Raw genomic sequence first — 14,817 nt, 5'->3', positions numbered from 1 at the left:
TTGTTGGCAGACACAAAGTGATCTGAGAGTCTCAGTTTCAGCTGCAGAGAATAATCACATCAGGGAAGAAGATGTGCCCACTACAAGTCAGCCTTTCTCAGCAATTATCTGGTTACATAGAGGAAGTGTATGATTCCAGTACTTATATAATGCACATTTGTCACAGTTATTGTTGCTTACGGCCACACCACCCTGAATAAGCCCTACCTCGTCTGATCTCGGAAGCCAAGCAGGGTTGGTCCTTGTTAGTACTTGGATGGGAGTCTGCTTGGGAATACCAGGTGCTTTAAGCGTTTTCTATCCTCTCTACCAGCTGCATGTCTTTTGTTGCAACCTCTGATTACCCTGTGACACGTGAAGAAGTTGGTCATCTTCAGCTGCTGCTGTTTTGTTGGCAGACACGAAGTGATCTGAGAGTCTCAGTTTCAGCTGAAGAGAATAATCACGTCAGGGAAGAAGATGTGCCCACTACACATCAGCCTTTCTCAGCAATTTCTGGTTACATAGAGGAACCGTATGATTCCAGTACCTATATAATGCACATTTGTCACAGACATTGTTGCTTACGGCCACACCACCCTCAATATGCTTGACCTCGTCTGATCTCGGAAGCCAAGCAGGATTGGGCCTGCTTAGTACTTGGGTGGGAGACTGCTTGGGAATACCAGGTGCTGTAAGCTTTTTCTCTTCTCTCTACCACCTGCATGTCTTTTGTTGCAACGTCTGATCACCCTGTGACACATGAGGAAGTTGGTCATCTTCAGCTTCTGCTGCTTTGTTGGCAGACACAAAGTGATCTGAGAGTCTCAGTTTCAGCTCGAGAGAATAATCACGTCAGGGAAGAAGATGTGCCCACTACACATCAGCTTTTCTCGGCAATTATCTGGTTACATAGAGGAACTGTATGATTCCAGTACCTATATAATAGACATTTGTCACAGTTATGGTTGCTTACGGCCACACCACCCTGAATATGCCCAACCTCATCTGATCTCAGAAGCAAAGCAGGTTTGGGCCTGGTTAGTACTTGAACGGGAGACCACTTGGGAATACCAGGTGCCTTAAGCTTTTTCTCTTCTCTATACCACCTGCATGTCTTTTGTTGCAACGTCTGATCACCCTGTGACACATGAGGAAGTTGGTCATCTTCAGCTTCTGCTGCTTTGTTGGCTGACACAAAGTGATCTGAGAGTCTCAGTTTCAGTTGCAGAGAATGATCACATCAGAGAAGATGATTTGCCCGCTACACATCAGCCTTTCTCGGCAATTATCTGGTTGCATAGAGGAACCGTATGATTCCAGTACCTATATAATGCACATTTGTCAGAGACATTGTTGCTTACGGCCACACCACCCTGAATAAGCCCGACCTCGTCTGATCTCGGACGCCAAACAGGGTTGTACCTGGTTAGTACTTGGATGGGAGACAGCTTGGGAACACCAGGTGCTGTAAGCTTTTTCTCTTCTCTCTACCACCTGCATGTCTTTTGTTGCAATGTCTGATCACCCTGTGACACATGAGGAAGTTGGTAATCTTCAGCTTCTGCTGCTTTGTTGGCAGACACAAAGTGATCTGAGAGTCTCAGTTTCAGCTCGAGAGAATAATCACGTCAGGGAAGAAGATGTGCCCACTACTTATCAGCTTTTCTCGGCAATTATCTGGTTACATAGAGGAACTGTATGATTCCAGTACCTATATAATGCACATTTGTCACCGATATTGTTGCTTACGGCCACACCACCCTGAATAAGCCCGACCTCGTCTGATCTCGGAAGCCAAGCAGGGTTGGGCCTGGTTAGTACTTGAACGGGAGACCACTTGGGAATACCAGGTGCCTTAAGCTTTTTCTCTTCTCTATACCACCTGCATGTCTTTTGTTGCAACGTCTGATCACCCTGTGACACATGAGGAAGTTGGTCATCTTCAGCTTCTGCTGCTTTGTTGGCAGACACGAAGTGATCTGAGAGTCTCAGTTTCAGCTGAAGAGAATAATCACATCAGGGAAGAAGATGTGCCCACTACAAGTCAGCCTTTCTCTGCAATTATCTGGTTACATAGAAGAAGTGTATGATTCCAGTACCTATATAATTTACATTTGTCACAGCTATTGTTGCTTACGGCCGCACCACCCTGAATATACCTGACCTCGTCTGATCTTGGAAGAAAAGCAGGGTTGGGCGTGGTTAGTACTTGGTTGGGAGACCACTTCGGAATACCAGGTGATGTAAGCTTTTTCTCTTCTCTCGACCACCTGCATGTCTTTTGTTGCAACGTCTGATCACCCTGTGACACATGAGGAAGGTGGTCATCTTCAGCTGCTGCTGCTTTGTTGGCAGACACGAAGTGATCTGAGAGTCTCAGTTTCAGCTGCAGAGAATGATCACATGAGGGAAGAAGATTTGCCCACTACAAGTCAGCCTTTCTCTGCAATTATCTGGTTACATAGAGGAACCGTATGATTCCAGTACCTATATAATGCACGTTTGTCACAGACATTGCTGCTTACGGCCACACCACCCTGAACATGCCCGACCTCGTCTGATCTCGGTAGCCAAGGAGGGTTGGGCCTGATTAGTACTTAAATAGGAGACCGCTTTGGAATACCAGGAGCTGTAAGCTTTTTGTCTTCTCTCGACCACCTGCATGTCTTTTGTTGCAACGTCTGATCACCCTGTGACACATGAGGAAGTTGGTCATCTTCAGCTCCTGCTGCTTTGTTGGCAGACATGAGGTAATCTGAGAGTCTCAGTTTCAGCTGGAGAGAATAATCACATCAGAGAAGAAGATGTGCCCACTACACATCAGCCTTTCTCAGCAATTTCTGGTTACATAGAGGAACCGTATGATTCCAGTACCTATATAATGCACATTTGTCAGAGACATTGTTGCTTACGGCCACACCACCCTGAACATGCCCGACCTTGTCTGATCTCGGAATTATAGCACGGTTGGTCCTGGTTAGTACTTGGATGGGAGTCCGCTTGGGAATACCAGTTGCTGTAAGCTTCTTCTCTTCTCTCTACCACCTGCATGTCTTTTGTTGCAACGTCTGATCATCCTGTGACACATGAGGAAGTTGGTCATCTTCAGCAGCTGCTGCTGCTTTGTTGGCAGACACGAAGTGATCTGAGAGTCTCAGTTTCAGCTGCAGAGAATAATCACATCAGGGAAGAAGATGTGCCCACTACAAGTTAGCCTTTCTCGGCAATTATCTGGTTACATAGAGGAAGTGTATGGTTCCAGTACTTATATAATGCACATTTGTCACAGATATTGTTGCTTACGGCCACACCACCCTGAATATGCCTGACCACGTCTGATCTCGGAAGCCAAGCAGGTTTGGGCCTGGTTAGTACTTGGATGGAAGACCTCTTGGGAATACCAGGTGCTGTAAGCTTTTTCTCTTCTCTCGACCACCTGCATGTCTTTTGTTGCAACGTCTGATCACCCTGTGACACATGAGGAAGGTGGTCATCTTCAGCTGCTGCTGCTTTGTTGGCAGACACGAAGTGATCTGAGAGTCTCAGTTTCAGCTGCAGAGAATGATCACATGAGGGAAGAAGATTTGCCCACTACAAGTCAGCCTTTCTCGGCAATTATCTGGTTACATAGAGGAACCGTATGATTCCAGTACCTATATAATGCACGTTTGTCACAGACATTGCTGCTTACGGCCACACCACCCTGAACATGCCCGACCTCGTCTGATCTCGGTAGCCAAGGAGGGTTGGGCCTGGTTAGTACTTAAATAGGAGACCGCTTGGGAATACCAGGAGCTGTAAGCTTTTTTTCTTCTCTCGACCACCTGCATGTCTTTTGTTGCAACGTCTGATCACCCTGTGACACATGAGGAAGTTGGTCATCTTCAGCTCCTGCTGCTTTGTTGGCAGACATGAGGTAATCTGAGAGTCTCAGTTTCAGCTGGAGAGAATAATCACATCAGAGAAGAAGATGTGCCCACTACACATCAGCCTTTCTCAGCAATTTCTGGTTACATAGAGGAACCGTATGATTCCAGTACCTATATAATGCACATTTGTCACAGACATTGTTGCTTACGGCCACACCACCCTCAATATGCTTGACCTCGTCTGATCTCGGAAGCCAAGCAGGATTGGGCCTGCTTAGTACTTGGGTGGGAGACTGCTTGGGAATACCAGGTGCTGTAAGCTTTTTCTCTTCTCTCTACCACCTGCATGTCTTTTGTTGCAACGTCTGATCACCCTGTGACACATGAGAAAGTTGGTCATCTTCAGCTTCTGCTGCTTTGTTGGCAGACACAAAGTGATCTGAGAGTCTCAGTTTCAGCTCGAGAGAATAATCACGTCAGGGAAGAAGATGTGCCCACTACACATCAGCTTTTCTCGGCAATTATCTGGTTACATAGAGGAACTGTATGATTCCAGTACCTATATAATAGACATTTGTCACAGTTATGGTTGCTTACGGCCACACCACCCTGAATATGCCCAACCTCATCTGATCTCAGAAGCAAAGCAGGTTTGGGCCTGGTTAGTACTTGAACGGGAGACCACTTGGGAATACCAGGTGCCTTAAGCTTTTTCTCTTCTCTATACCACCTGCATGTCTTTTCTTGCAACGTCTGATCACCCTGTGACACATGAGGAAGTTGGTCATCTTCAGCTGCTGCTGCTTTGTTGGCAGACACAAAGTGATCTGAGAGTCTCAGTTTCAGCTGCAGAGAATAATCACGTCAGGGAAGAAGATGTGCCCACTACACATCAGCCTTTCTCGGAAATGATCTGGTTGCATAGAGGAACCGTATGATTCCAGTACCTATATAATGCACATTTGTCAGAGACATTGTTGCTTACGGCCACACCACCCTGAACATGCCCGACCTCGTCTGATCTCGGAAGCCAAGGAGGGTTGGGCGTGGTTAGTACTTGGATGGAAGACCTCTTGGGAATACCAGGTGCTGTAAGCTTTTTCTCTTCTCTCGACCACCTGCATGTCTTTTGTTGCAACGTCTGATCACCCTGTGACACATGAGGAAGGTGGTCATCTTCAGCTGCTGCTGCTTTGTTGGCAGACACGAAGTGATCTGAGAGTCTCAGTTTCAGCTGCAGAGAATGATCACATGAGGGAAGAAGATTTGCCCACTACAAGTCAGCCTTTCTCGGCAATTATCTGGTTACATAGAGGAACCGTATGATTCCAGTACCTATATAATGCACGTTTGTCACAGACATTGCTGCTTACGGCCACACCACCCTGAACATGCCCGACCTCGTCTGATCTCGGTAGCCAAGGAGGGTTGGGCCTGGTTAGTACTTAAATAGGAGACCGCTTGGGAATACCAGGAGCTGTAAGCTTTTTGTCTTCTCTCGACCACCTGCATGTCTTTTGTTGCAACGTCTGATCACCCTGTGACACATGAGGAAGTTGGTCATCTTCAGCTCCTGCTGCTTTGTTGGCAGACATGAGGTAATCTGAGAGTCTCAGTTTCAGCTGGAGAGAATAATCACATCAGAGAAGAAGATGTGCCCACTACACATCAGCCTTTCTCAGCAATTTCTGGTTACATAGAGGAACCGTATGATTCCAGTACCTATATAATGCACATTTGTCACAGACATTGTTGCTTACGGCCACACCACCCTGAATAAGCCCTACCTCGTCTGATCTCGGAAGCCAAGCAGGGTTGGTCCTTGTTAGTACTTGGATGGGAGTCTGCTTGGGAATACCAGGTGCTTTAAGCGTTTTCTATCCTCTCTACCAGCTGCATGTCTTTTGTTGCAACCTCTGATTACCCTGTGACACGTGAAGAAGTTGGTCATCTTCAGCTGCTGCTGCTTTGTTGGCAGACACGAAGTGATCTGAGAGTCTCAGTTTCAGCTTCAGAGAATAATCACGTCAGGGAAGAAGATGTGCCCACTACACATCAGCCTTTCTCAGCAATTTCTGGTTACATAGAGGAACCGTATGATTCCAGTACCTATATAATGCACATTTGTCACAGACATTGTTGCTTACGGCCACACCACCCTCAATATGCTTGACCTCGTCTGATCTCGGAAGCCAAGCAGGATTGGGCCTGCTTAGTACTTGGGTGGGAGACTGCTTGGGAATACCAGGTGCTGTAAGCTTTTTCTCTTCTCTCTACCACCTGCATGTCTTTTGTTGCAACGTCTGATCACCCTGTGACACATGAGGAAGTTGGTCATCTTCAGCTTCTGCTGCTTTGTTGGCAGACACAAAGTGATCTGAGAGTCTCAGTTTCAGCTCGAGAGAATAATCACGTCAGGGAAGAAGATGTGCCCACTACACATCAGCTTTTCTCGGCAATTATCTGGTTACATAGAGGAACTGTATGATTCCAGTACCTATATAATAGACATTTGTCACAGTTATGGTTGCTTACGGCCACACCACCCTGAATATGCCCAACCTCATCTGATCTCAGAAGCAAAGCAGGTTTGGGCCTGGTTAGTACTTGAACGGGAGACCACTTGGGAATACCAGGTGCCTTAAGCTTTTTCTCTTCTCTATACCACCTGCATGTCTTTTGTTGCAACGTCTGATCACCCTGTGACACATGAGGAAGTTGGTCATCTTCAGCTTCTGCTGCTTTGTTGGCTGACACAAAGTGATCTGAGAGTCTCAGTTTCAGTTGCAGAGAATGATCACATCAGAGAAGATGATTTGCCCGCTACACATCAGCCTTTCTCGGCAATTATCTGGTTGCATAGAGGAACCGTATGATTCCAGTACCTATATAATGCACATTTGTCAGAGACATTGTTGCTTACGGCCACACCACCCTGAATAAGCCCGACCTCGTCTGATCTCGGACGCCAAACAGGGTTGTACCTGGTTAGTACTTGGATGGGAGACAGCTTGGGAACACCAGGTGCTGTAAGCTTTTTCTCTTCTCTCTACCACCTGCATGTCTTTTGTTGCAATGTCTGATCACCCTGTGACACATGAGGAAGTTGGTCATCTTCAGCTTCTGCTGCTTTGTTGGCAGACACAAAGTGATCTGAGAGTCTCAGTTTCAGCTCGAGAGAATAATCACGTCAGGGAAGAAGATGTGCCCACTACTTATCAGCTTTTCTCGGCAATTATCTGGTTACATAGAGGAACTGTATGATTCCAGTACCTATATAATGCACATTTGTCACCGATATTGTTGCTTACGGCCACACCACCCTGAATAAGCCCGACCTCGTCTGATCTCGGAAGCCAAGGAGGGTTGGGCGTGGTTAGTACTTGGATGGAAGACCTCTTGGGAATACCAGGTGCTGTAAGCTTTTTCTCTTCTCTCGACCACCTGCATGTCTTTTGTTGCAACGTCTGATCACCCTGTGACACATGAGGAAGGTGGTCATCTTCAGCTGCTGCTGCTTTGTTGGCAGACACGAAGTGATCTGAGAGTCTCAGTTTCAGCTGCAGAGAATGATCACATGAGGGAAGAAGATTTGCCCACTACAAGTCAGCCTTTCTCGGCAATTATCTGGTTACATAGAGGAACCGTATGATTCCAGTACCTATATAATGCACGTTTGTCACAGACATTGCTGCTTACGGCCACACCACCCTGAACATGCCCGACCTCGTCTGATCTCGGTAGCCAAGGAGGGTTGGGCCTGGTTAGTACTTAAATAGGAGACTGCTTGGGAATACCAGGTGCTGTAAGCTTTTTCTCTTCTCTCTACCACCTGCATGTCTTTTGTTGCAACGTCTGATCACCCTGTGACACATGAGGAAGTTGGTCATCTTCAGCTTCTGCTGCTTTGTTGGCAGACACAAAGTGATCTGAGAGTCTCAGTTTCAGCTCGAGAGAATAATCACGTCAGGGAAGAAGATGTGCCCACTACACATCAGCTTTTCTCGGCAATTATCTGGTTACATAGAGGAACTGTATGATTCCAGTACCTATATAATAGACATTTGTCACAGTTATGGTTGCTTACGGCCACACCACCCTGAATATGCCCAACCTCATCTGATCTCAGAAGCAAAGCAGGTTTGGGCCTGGTTAGTACTTGAACGGGAGACCACTTGGGAATACCAGGTGCCTTAAGCTTTTTCTCTTCTCTATACCACCTGCATGTCTTTTGTTGCAACGTCTGATCACCCTGTGACACATGAGGAAGTTGGTCATCTTCAGCTTCTGCTGCTTTGTTGGCTGACACAAAGTGATCTGAGAGTCTCAGTTTCAGTTGCAGAGAATGATCACATCAGAGAAGATGATTTGCCCGCTACACATCAGCCTTTCTCGGCAATTATCTGGTTGCATAGAGGAACCGTATGATTCCAGTACCTATATAATGCACATTTGTCAGAGACATTGTTGCTTACGGCCACACCACCCTGAATAAGCCCGACCTCGTCTGATCTCGGACGCCAAACAGGGTTGTACCTGGTTAGTACTTGGATGGGAGACAGCTTGGGAACACCAGGTGCTGTAAGCTTTTTCTCTTCTCTCTACCACCTGCATGTCTTTTGTTGCAATGTCTGATCACCCTGTGACACATGAGGAAGTTGGTCATCTTCAGCTTCTGCTGCTTTGTTGGCAGACACAAAGTGATCTGAGAGTCTCAGTTTCAGCTCGAGAGAATAATCACGTCAGGGAAGAAGATGTGCCCACTACTTATCAGCTTTTCTCGGCAATTATCTGGTTACATAGAGGAACTGTATGATTCCAGTACCTATATAATGCACATTTGTCACCGATATTGTTGCTTACGGCCACACCACCCTGAATAAGCCCGACCTCGTCTGATCTCGGAAGCCAAGGAGGGTTGGGCGTGGTTAGTACTTGGATGGAAGACCTCTTGGGAATACCAGGTGCTGTAAGCTTTTTCTCTTCTCTCGACCACCTGCATGTCTTTTGTTGCAACGTCTGATCACCCTGTGACACATGAGGAAGGTGGTCATCTTCAGCTGCTGCTGCTTTGTTGGCAGACACGAAGTGATCTGAGAGTCTCAGTTTCAGCTGCAGAGAATGATCACATGAGGGAAGAAGATTTGCCCACTACAAGTCAGCCTTTCTCGGCAATTATCTGGTTACATAGAGGAACCGTATGATTCCAGTACCTATATAATGCACGTTTGTCACAGACATTGCTGCTTACGGCCACACCACCCTGAACATGCCCGACCTCGTCTGATCTCGGTAGCCAAGGAGGGTTGGGCCTGGTTAGTACTTAAATAGGAGACCGCTTGGGAATACCAGGAGCTGTAAGCTTTTTGTCTTCTCTCGACCACCTGCATGTCTTTTGTTGCAACGTCTGATCACCCTGTGACACATGAGGAAGTTGGTCATCTTCAGCTCCTGCTGCTTTGTTGGCAGACATGAGGTAATCTGAGAGTCTCAGTTTCAGCTGGAGAGAATAATCACATCAGAGAAGAAGATGTGCCCACTACACATCAGCCTTTCTCAGCAATTTCTGGTTACATAGAGGAACCGTATGATTCCAGTACCTATATAATGCACATTTGTCACAGACATTGTTGCTTACGGCCACACCACCCTCAATATGCTTGACCTCGTCTGATCTCGGAAGCCAAGCAGGATTGGGCCTGCTTAGTACTTGGGTGGGAGACTGCTTGGGAATACCAGGTGCTGTAAGCTTTTTCTCTTCTCTCTACCACCTGCATGTCTTTTGTTGCAACGTCTGATCACCCTGTGACACATGAGAAAGTTGGTCATCTTCAGCTTCTGCTGCTTTGTTGGCAGACACAAAGTGATCTGAGAGTCTCAGTTTCAGCTCGAGAGAATAATCACGTCAGGGAAGAAGATGTGCCCACTACACATCAGCTTTTCTCGGCAATTATCTGGTTACATAGAGGAACTGTATGATTCCAGTACCTATATAATAGACATTTGTCACAGTTATGGTTGCTTACGGCCACACCACCCTGAATATGCCCAACCTCATCTGATCTCAGAAGCAAAGCAGGTTTGGGCCTGGTTAGTACTTGAACGGGAGACCACTTGGGAATACCAGGTGCCTTAAGCTTTTTCTCTTCTCTATACCACCTGCATGTCTTTTGTTGCAACGTCTGATCACCCTGTGACACATGAGGAAGTTGGTCATCTTCAGCTTCTGCTGCTTTGTTGGCTGACACAAAGTGATCTGAGAGTCTCAGTTTCAGTTGCAGAGAATGATCACATCAGAGAAGATGATTTGCCCGCTACACATCAGCCTTTCTCGGCAATTATCTGGTTGCATAGAGGAACCGTATGATTCCAGTACCTATATAATGCACATTTGTCAGAGACATTGTTGCTTACGGCCACACCACCCTGAATAAGCCCGACCTCGTCTGATCTCGGACGCCAAACAGGGTTGTACCTGGTTAGTACTTGGATGGGAGACAGCTTGGGAACACCAGGTGCTGTAAGCTTTTTCTCTTCTCTCTACCACCTGCATGTCTTTTGTTGCAATGTCTGATCACCCTGTGACACATGAGGAAGTTGGTCATCTTCAGCTTCTGCTGCTTTGTTGGCAGACACAAAGTGATCTGAGAGTCTCAGTTTCAGCTGCAGAGAATAATCACATCAGGGAAGAAGATGTGCCCACTACAAGTCAGCCTTTCTCAGCAATTATCTGGTTACATAGAGGAAGTGTATGATTCCAGTACTTATATAATGCACATTTGTCACAGTTATTGTTGCTTACGGCCACACCACCCTGAATAAGCCCTACCTCGTCTGATCTCGGAAGCCAAGCAGGGTTGGTCCTTGTTAGTACTTGGATGGGAGTCTGCTTGGGAATACCAGGTGCTTTAAGCGTTTTCTATCCTCTCTACCAGCTGCATGTCTTTTGTTGCAACCTCTGATTACCCTGTGACACGTGAAGAAGTTGGTCATCTTCAGCTGCTGCTGCTTTGTTGGCAGACACGAAGTGATCTGAGAGTCTCAGTTTCAGCTTCAGAGAATAATCACGTCAGGGAAGAAGATGTGCCCACTACACATCAGCCTTTCTCAGCAATTTCTGGTTACATAGAGGAACCGTATGATTCCAGTACCTATATAATGCACATTTGTCACAGACATTGTTGCTTACGGCCACACCACCCTCAATATGCTTGACCTCGTCTGATCTCGGAAGCCAAGCAGGATTGGGCCTGCTTAGTACTTGGGTGGGAGACTGCTTGGGAATACCAGGTGCTGTAAGCTTTTTCTCTTCTCTCTACCACCTGCGTGTCTTTTGTTGCTACGTCTGATCACCCTGTGACACATGAGGAAGTTGGTCATCTTCAGCTTCTGCTGCTTTGTTGGCAGACACAAAGTGATCTGAGAGTCTCAGTTTCAGCTCGAGAGAATAATCACGTCAGGGAAGAAGATGTGCCCACTACACATCAGCTTTTCTCGGCAATTATCTGGTTACATAGAGGAACTGTATGATTCCAGTACCTATATAATAGACATTTGTCACAGTTATGGTTGCTTACGGCCACACCACCCTGAATATGCCCAACCTCATCTGATCTCAGAAGCAAAGCAGGTTTGGGCCTGGTTAGTACTTGAACGGGAGACCACTTGGGAATACCAGGTGCCTTAAGCTTTTTCTCTTCTCTATACCACCTGCATGTCTTTTGTTGCAACGTCTGATCACCCTGTGACACATGAGGAAGTTGGTCATCTTCAGCTTCTGCTGCTTTGTTGGCTGACACAAAGTGATCTGAGAGTCTCAGTTTCAGTTGCAGAGAATGATCACATCAGAGAAGATGATTTGCCCGCTACACATCAGCCTTTCTCGGCAATTATCTGGTTGCATAGAGGGACCGTATGATTCCAGTACCTATATAATGCACATTTGTCAGAGACATTGTTGCTTACGGCCACACCACCCTGAATAAGCCCGACCTCGTCTGATCTCGGACGCCAAACAGGGTTGTACCTGGTTAGTACTTGGATGGGAGACAGCTTGGGAACACCAGGTGCTGTAAGCTTTTTCTCTTCTCTCTACCACCTGCATGTCTTTTGTTGCAATGTCTGATCACCCTGTGACACATGAGGAAGTTGGTCATCTTCAGCTTCTGCTGCTTTGTTGGCAGACACAAAGTGATCTGAGAGTCTCAGTTTCAGCTCGAGAGAATAATCACGTCAGGGAAGAAGATGTGCCCACTACTTATCAGCTTTTCTCGGCAATTATCTGGTTACATAGAGGAACTGTATGATTCCAGTACCTATATAATGCACATTTGTCACCGATATTGTTGCTTACGGCCACACCACCCTGAATAAGCCCGACCTCGTCTGATCTCGGAAGCCAAGCAGGGTTGGGCCTGGTTAGTACTTGAACGGGAGACCACTTGGGAATACCAGGTGCCTTAAGCTTTTTCTCTTCTCTATACCACCTGCATGTCTTTTGTTGCAACGTCTGATCACCCTGTGACACATGAGGAAGTTGGTCATCTTCAGCTTCTGCTGCTTTGTTGGCTGACACAAAGTGATCTGAGAGTCTCAGTTTCAGTTGCAGAGAATTATCACATCAGAGAAGATGATTTGCCCGCTACACATCAGCCTTTCTCGGCAATTATCTGGTTGCATAGAGGAACCGTATGATTCCAGTACCTATATAATGCACATTTGTCAGAGACATTGTTGCTTACGGCCACACCACCCTGAATAAGCCCGAACTCGTCTGATCTCGGACGCCAAACAGGGTTGTACCTGGTTAGTACTTGGATGGGAGACAGCTTGGGAACACCAGGTGCTGTAAGCTTTTTCTCTTCTCTCTACCACCTGCATGTCTTTTGTTGCAATGTCTGATCACCCTGTGACACATGAGGAAGTTGGTCATCTTCAGCTTCTGCTGCTTTGTTGGCAGACACAAAGTGATCTGAGAGTCTCAGTTTCAGCTCGAGAGAATAATCACGTCAGGGAAGAAGATGTGCCCACTACTTATCAGCTTTTCTCGGCAATTATCTGGTTACATAGAGGAACTGTATGATTCCAGTACCTATATAATGCACATTTGTCACCGATATTGTTGCTTACGGCCACACCACCCTGAATAAGCCCGACCTCGTCTGATCTTGGAAGCCAAGCAGGGTTGGGCCTGGTTAGTACTTGAACGGGAGACCACTTGGGAATACCAGGTGCCTTAAGCTTTTTCTCTTCTCTATACCACCTGCATGTCTTTTGTTGCAACGTCTGATCACCCTGTGACACATGAGGAAGTTGGTCATCTTCAGCTTCTGCTGCTTTGTTGGCAGACACGAAGTGATCTGAGAGTCTCAGTTTCAGCTGAAGAGAATAATCACATCAGGGAAGAAGATGTGCCCACTACAAGTCAGCCTTTCTCTGCAATTATCTGGTTACATAGAAGAAGTGTATGATTCCATTGCCTATATAATGCACATTTGTCACGGAGATTGTTACTTACGGCCAAACCACCCTGAATATGTCTGACCTTGTCTGATCTCGGAAGCCAAGGAGGGCTTGGCCTGGTTAGTACTTTGATGGGACACCGCTTGGGAATACCAGGTGCTGTAAGCTTTTTCTCTTCTCTCTACCACCTACATGTCTTTTGTTGCAATGTCTGATCGCCCTGTGACACATGAGGAAGTTGGTCATCTTCAGCTGCTGCTGCTTTGTTAGCACACACGAAGTGATCTGAGAGTCTCAGTTTCAGCTGAAGAGAATAATCACGTCAGGGAAGAAGATGTGCCCACTACACATCAGCCTTTCTCATCAATTATCTGGTTACATAGAGGAACCGTATGATTCCTGTACTTATATAATGCACATTTGTCACAGACATTGTTACTTACGGCCACACCACCCTGAATTTGCCTGACCTCGTCTGATCTCGGAAGCCAAGCAGTGTTGGGCCTGGTTAGTACTTGGGTGGGAGACCGCTTGGGAATACCAGGTGCTGTAAGCTTTTTCTCTTCTCTCTACCACCTGCATGTGTTTTGTTGCAACGTCTGATCACCCTGTGACACATGAGGAAGTTGGTCATCTTCAGCTGCTGCTGCTGCTTTGTTGGCAGACACGAAGTGATCTGAGAGTCTCAGTTTCAGCTGAAGAGAATGATCACATCAGAGAAGATGATATGCCCACTACACATCAGCCTTTCTCGGCAATTATCTGGTTTCATAGAGGAAGTGTATGATTCCAGTACCTATATAATTCACATTTGTAACAAATATTGTTGCTTACCGCCACACCACCCTGAATAAGCCTCACCTTGTCTTATCCTGGAAGCCAAGCAGGGTTGGGTCTGGTTCGTACTTCAATGGGAGACTGCTTGGGAATACCAGGTGCTGTAAGCTTTTTCTCTTCTCTGGACCACCTGAATGTCTTTTGTTGCAACGTCTGACCACCCTGTGACACATGAGGAAGTTGGTCATCTTCAGCTGCTGCTGCTTTGTTGGCAGACATGAAGTGATCTGAGATTCTCAGTTTCAGTTGCAGAGAATGATCACATCAGAGAAGATGATTTACCCGCTACACATCAGCCTTTCTCGGCAATTATCTGGTTGCATAGAGGAACCGTATGATTCCAGTACCTATATAATGCACATTTGTCAGAGACATTGCTTCTTACGGCCACACCACCCGGAACATGCCTGACCTTGTCTGATCTCGGAAGCCAAGCAGGGTTGGGCCTGGTTAGTTCTTGGATGGGAGACCACTTGGGAATACCAGGTGCTGTAAGCTTCTTCTCTACTCTCTACCACCTTCATGTCTTTTGTGGCAATGTCTGATCCTCCTGTGACACATGAGGAAGTTGGTCATCTTCAGCTGCTGCTGCTGCTTTGTTGGCAGACACAAAGTGATCTGAGAGTCTCAGTTTCAGCTGCAGAGAATAATCACATCAGGGAAGAAG

At 46.6% G+C, this 14,817-nt stretch overlaps 37 pseudogenes; all 37 read left to right on the top strand.

Moving 5' to 3' along the window:
- The first annotated feature begins 174 nt into the window (after positions 1–174).
- LOC140296937 (5S ribosomal RNA) lies at positions 175–293 on the top strand (annotated as a pseudogene).
- A 268-nt stretch (positions 294–561) lies between these two features.
- On the top strand, positions 562–680 carry LOC140291204 (5S ribosomal RNA; annotated as a pseudogene).
- Positions 681–949: 269 nt separating this feature from the next.
- On the top strand, positions 950–1,068 carry LOC140293142 (5S ribosomal RNA; annotated as a pseudogene).
- A 269-nt stretch (positions 1,069–1,337) lies between these two features.
- Positions 1,338–1,456, top strand: LOC140292551 (5S ribosomal RNA; annotated as a pseudogene).
- A 269-nt stretch (positions 1,457–1,725) lies between these two features.
- Positions 1,726–1,844, top strand: LOC140300803 (5S ribosomal RNA; annotated as a pseudogene).
- Positions 1,845–2,113: 269 nt separating this feature from the next.
- Positions 2,114–2,232, top strand: LOC140293093 (5S ribosomal RNA; annotated as a pseudogene).
- Positions 2,233–2,501: 269 nt separating this feature from the next.
- LOC140291650 (5S ribosomal RNA) lies at positions 2,502–2,620 on the top strand (annotated as a pseudogene).
- Positions 2,621–2,888: 268 nt separating this feature from the next.
- LOC140295853 (5S ribosomal RNA) lies at positions 2,889–3,007 on the top strand (annotated as a pseudogene).
- A 272-nt stretch (positions 3,008–3,279) lies between these two features.
- Positions 3,280–3,398, top strand: LOC140300036 (5S ribosomal RNA; annotated as a pseudogene).
- A 269-nt stretch (positions 3,399–3,667) lies between these two features.
- On the top strand, positions 3,668–3,786 carry LOC140281845 (5S ribosomal RNA; annotated as a pseudogene).
- A 268-nt stretch (positions 3,787–4,054) lies between these two features.
- LOC140291203 (5S ribosomal RNA) lies at positions 4,055–4,173 on the top strand (annotated as a pseudogene).
- Positions 4,174–4,442: 269 nt separating this feature from the next.
- Positions 4,443–4,561, top strand: LOC140293141 (5S ribosomal RNA; annotated as a pseudogene).
- A 269-nt stretch (positions 4,562–4,830) lies between these two features.
- On the top strand, positions 4,831–4,949 carry LOC140305482 (5S ribosomal RNA; annotated as a pseudogene).
- A 269-nt stretch (positions 4,950–5,218) lies between these two features.
- LOC140281839 (5S ribosomal RNA) lies at positions 5,219–5,337 on the top strand (annotated as a pseudogene).
- A 268-nt stretch (positions 5,338–5,605) lies between these two features.
- Positions 5,606–5,724, top strand: LOC140296936 (5S ribosomal RNA; annotated as a pseudogene).
- Positions 5,725–5,992: 268 nt separating this feature from the next.
- Positions 5,993–6,111, top strand: LOC140291201 (5S ribosomal RNA; annotated as a pseudogene).
- Positions 6,112–6,380: 269 nt separating this feature from the next.
- LOC140293140 (5S ribosomal RNA) lies at positions 6,381–6,499 on the top strand (annotated as a pseudogene).
- A 269-nt stretch (positions 6,500–6,768) lies between these two features.
- LOC140292549 (5S ribosomal RNA) lies at positions 6,769–6,887 on the top strand (annotated as a pseudogene).
- A 269-nt stretch (positions 6,888–7,156) lies between these two features.
- Positions 7,157–7,275, top strand: LOC140317358 (5S ribosomal RNA; annotated as a pseudogene).
- A 269-nt stretch (positions 7,276–7,544) lies between these two features.
- LOC140298955 (5S ribosomal RNA) lies at positions 7,545–7,663 on the top strand (annotated as a pseudogene).
- A 269-nt stretch (positions 7,664–7,932) lies between these two features.
- Positions 7,933–8,051, top strand: LOC140293139 (5S ribosomal RNA; annotated as a pseudogene).
- Positions 8,052–8,320: 269 nt separating this feature from the next.
- On the top strand, positions 8,321–8,439 carry LOC140292548 (5S ribosomal RNA; annotated as a pseudogene).
- A 269-nt stretch (positions 8,440–8,708) lies between these two features.
- Positions 8,709–8,827, top strand: LOC140317347 (5S ribosomal RNA; annotated as a pseudogene).
- Positions 8,828–9,096: 269 nt separating this feature from the next.
- Positions 9,097–9,215, top strand: LOC140281832 (5S ribosomal RNA; annotated as a pseudogene).
- Positions 9,216–9,483: 268 nt separating this feature from the next.
- Positions 9,484–9,602, top strand: LOC140291200 (5S ribosomal RNA; annotated as a pseudogene).
- Positions 9,603–9,871: 269 nt separating this feature from the next.
- On the top strand, positions 9,872–9,990 carry LOC140293138 (5S ribosomal RNA; annotated as a pseudogene).
- Positions 9,991–10,259: 269 nt separating this feature from the next.
- Positions 10,260–10,378, top strand: LOC140292547 (5S ribosomal RNA; annotated as a pseudogene).
- Positions 10,379–10,647: 269 nt separating this feature from the next.
- LOC140296935 (5S ribosomal RNA) lies at positions 10,648–10,766 on the top strand (annotated as a pseudogene).
- A 268-nt stretch (positions 10,767–11,034) lies between these two features.
- Positions 11,035–11,153, top strand: LOC140291198 (5S ribosomal RNA; annotated as a pseudogene).
- Positions 11,154–11,422: 269 nt separating this feature from the next.
- LOC140293137 (5S ribosomal RNA) lies at positions 11,423–11,541 on the top strand (annotated as a pseudogene).
- Positions 11,542–11,810: 269 nt separating this feature from the next.
- LOC140292546 (5S ribosomal RNA) lies at positions 11,811–11,929 on the top strand (annotated as a pseudogene).
- Positions 11,930–12,198: 269 nt separating this feature from the next.
- Positions 12,199–12,317, top strand: LOC140300802 (5S ribosomal RNA; annotated as a pseudogene).
- A 269-nt stretch (positions 12,318–12,586) lies between these two features.
- Positions 12,587–12,705, top strand: LOC140291647 (5S ribosomal RNA; annotated as a pseudogene).
- A 269-nt stretch (positions 12,706–12,974) lies between these two features.
- Positions 12,975–13,093, top strand: LOC140317413 (5S ribosomal RNA; annotated as a pseudogene).
- A 269-nt stretch (positions 13,094–13,362) lies between these two features.
- On the top strand, positions 13,363–13,481 carry LOC140296416 (5S ribosomal RNA; annotated as a pseudogene).
- Positions 13,482–13,750: 269 nt separating this feature from the next.
- On the top strand, positions 13,751–13,869 carry LOC140301391 (5S ribosomal RNA; annotated as a pseudogene).
- Positions 13,870–14,529: 660 nt separating this feature from the next.
- LOC140283918 (5S ribosomal RNA) lies at positions 14,530–14,648 on the top strand (annotated as a pseudogene).
- Positions 14,649–14,817: the final 169 nt, after the last annotated feature.

Source organism: Leuresthes tenuis, unplaced genomic scaffold (assembly GCF_036924035.1).
Source record: "Leuresthes tenuis unplaced genomic scaffold, fLeuTen1.0.hap1 SCAF_1, whole genome shotgun sequence".
Lineage (NCBI taxonomy): Eukaryota > Metazoa > Chordata > Actinopteri > Atheriniformes > Atherinopsidae > Leuresthes > Leuresthes tenuis.
Note: the sequence above shows the minus strand (reverse complement) of the source record. Positions and strands in the feature narration are given on the sequence as shown.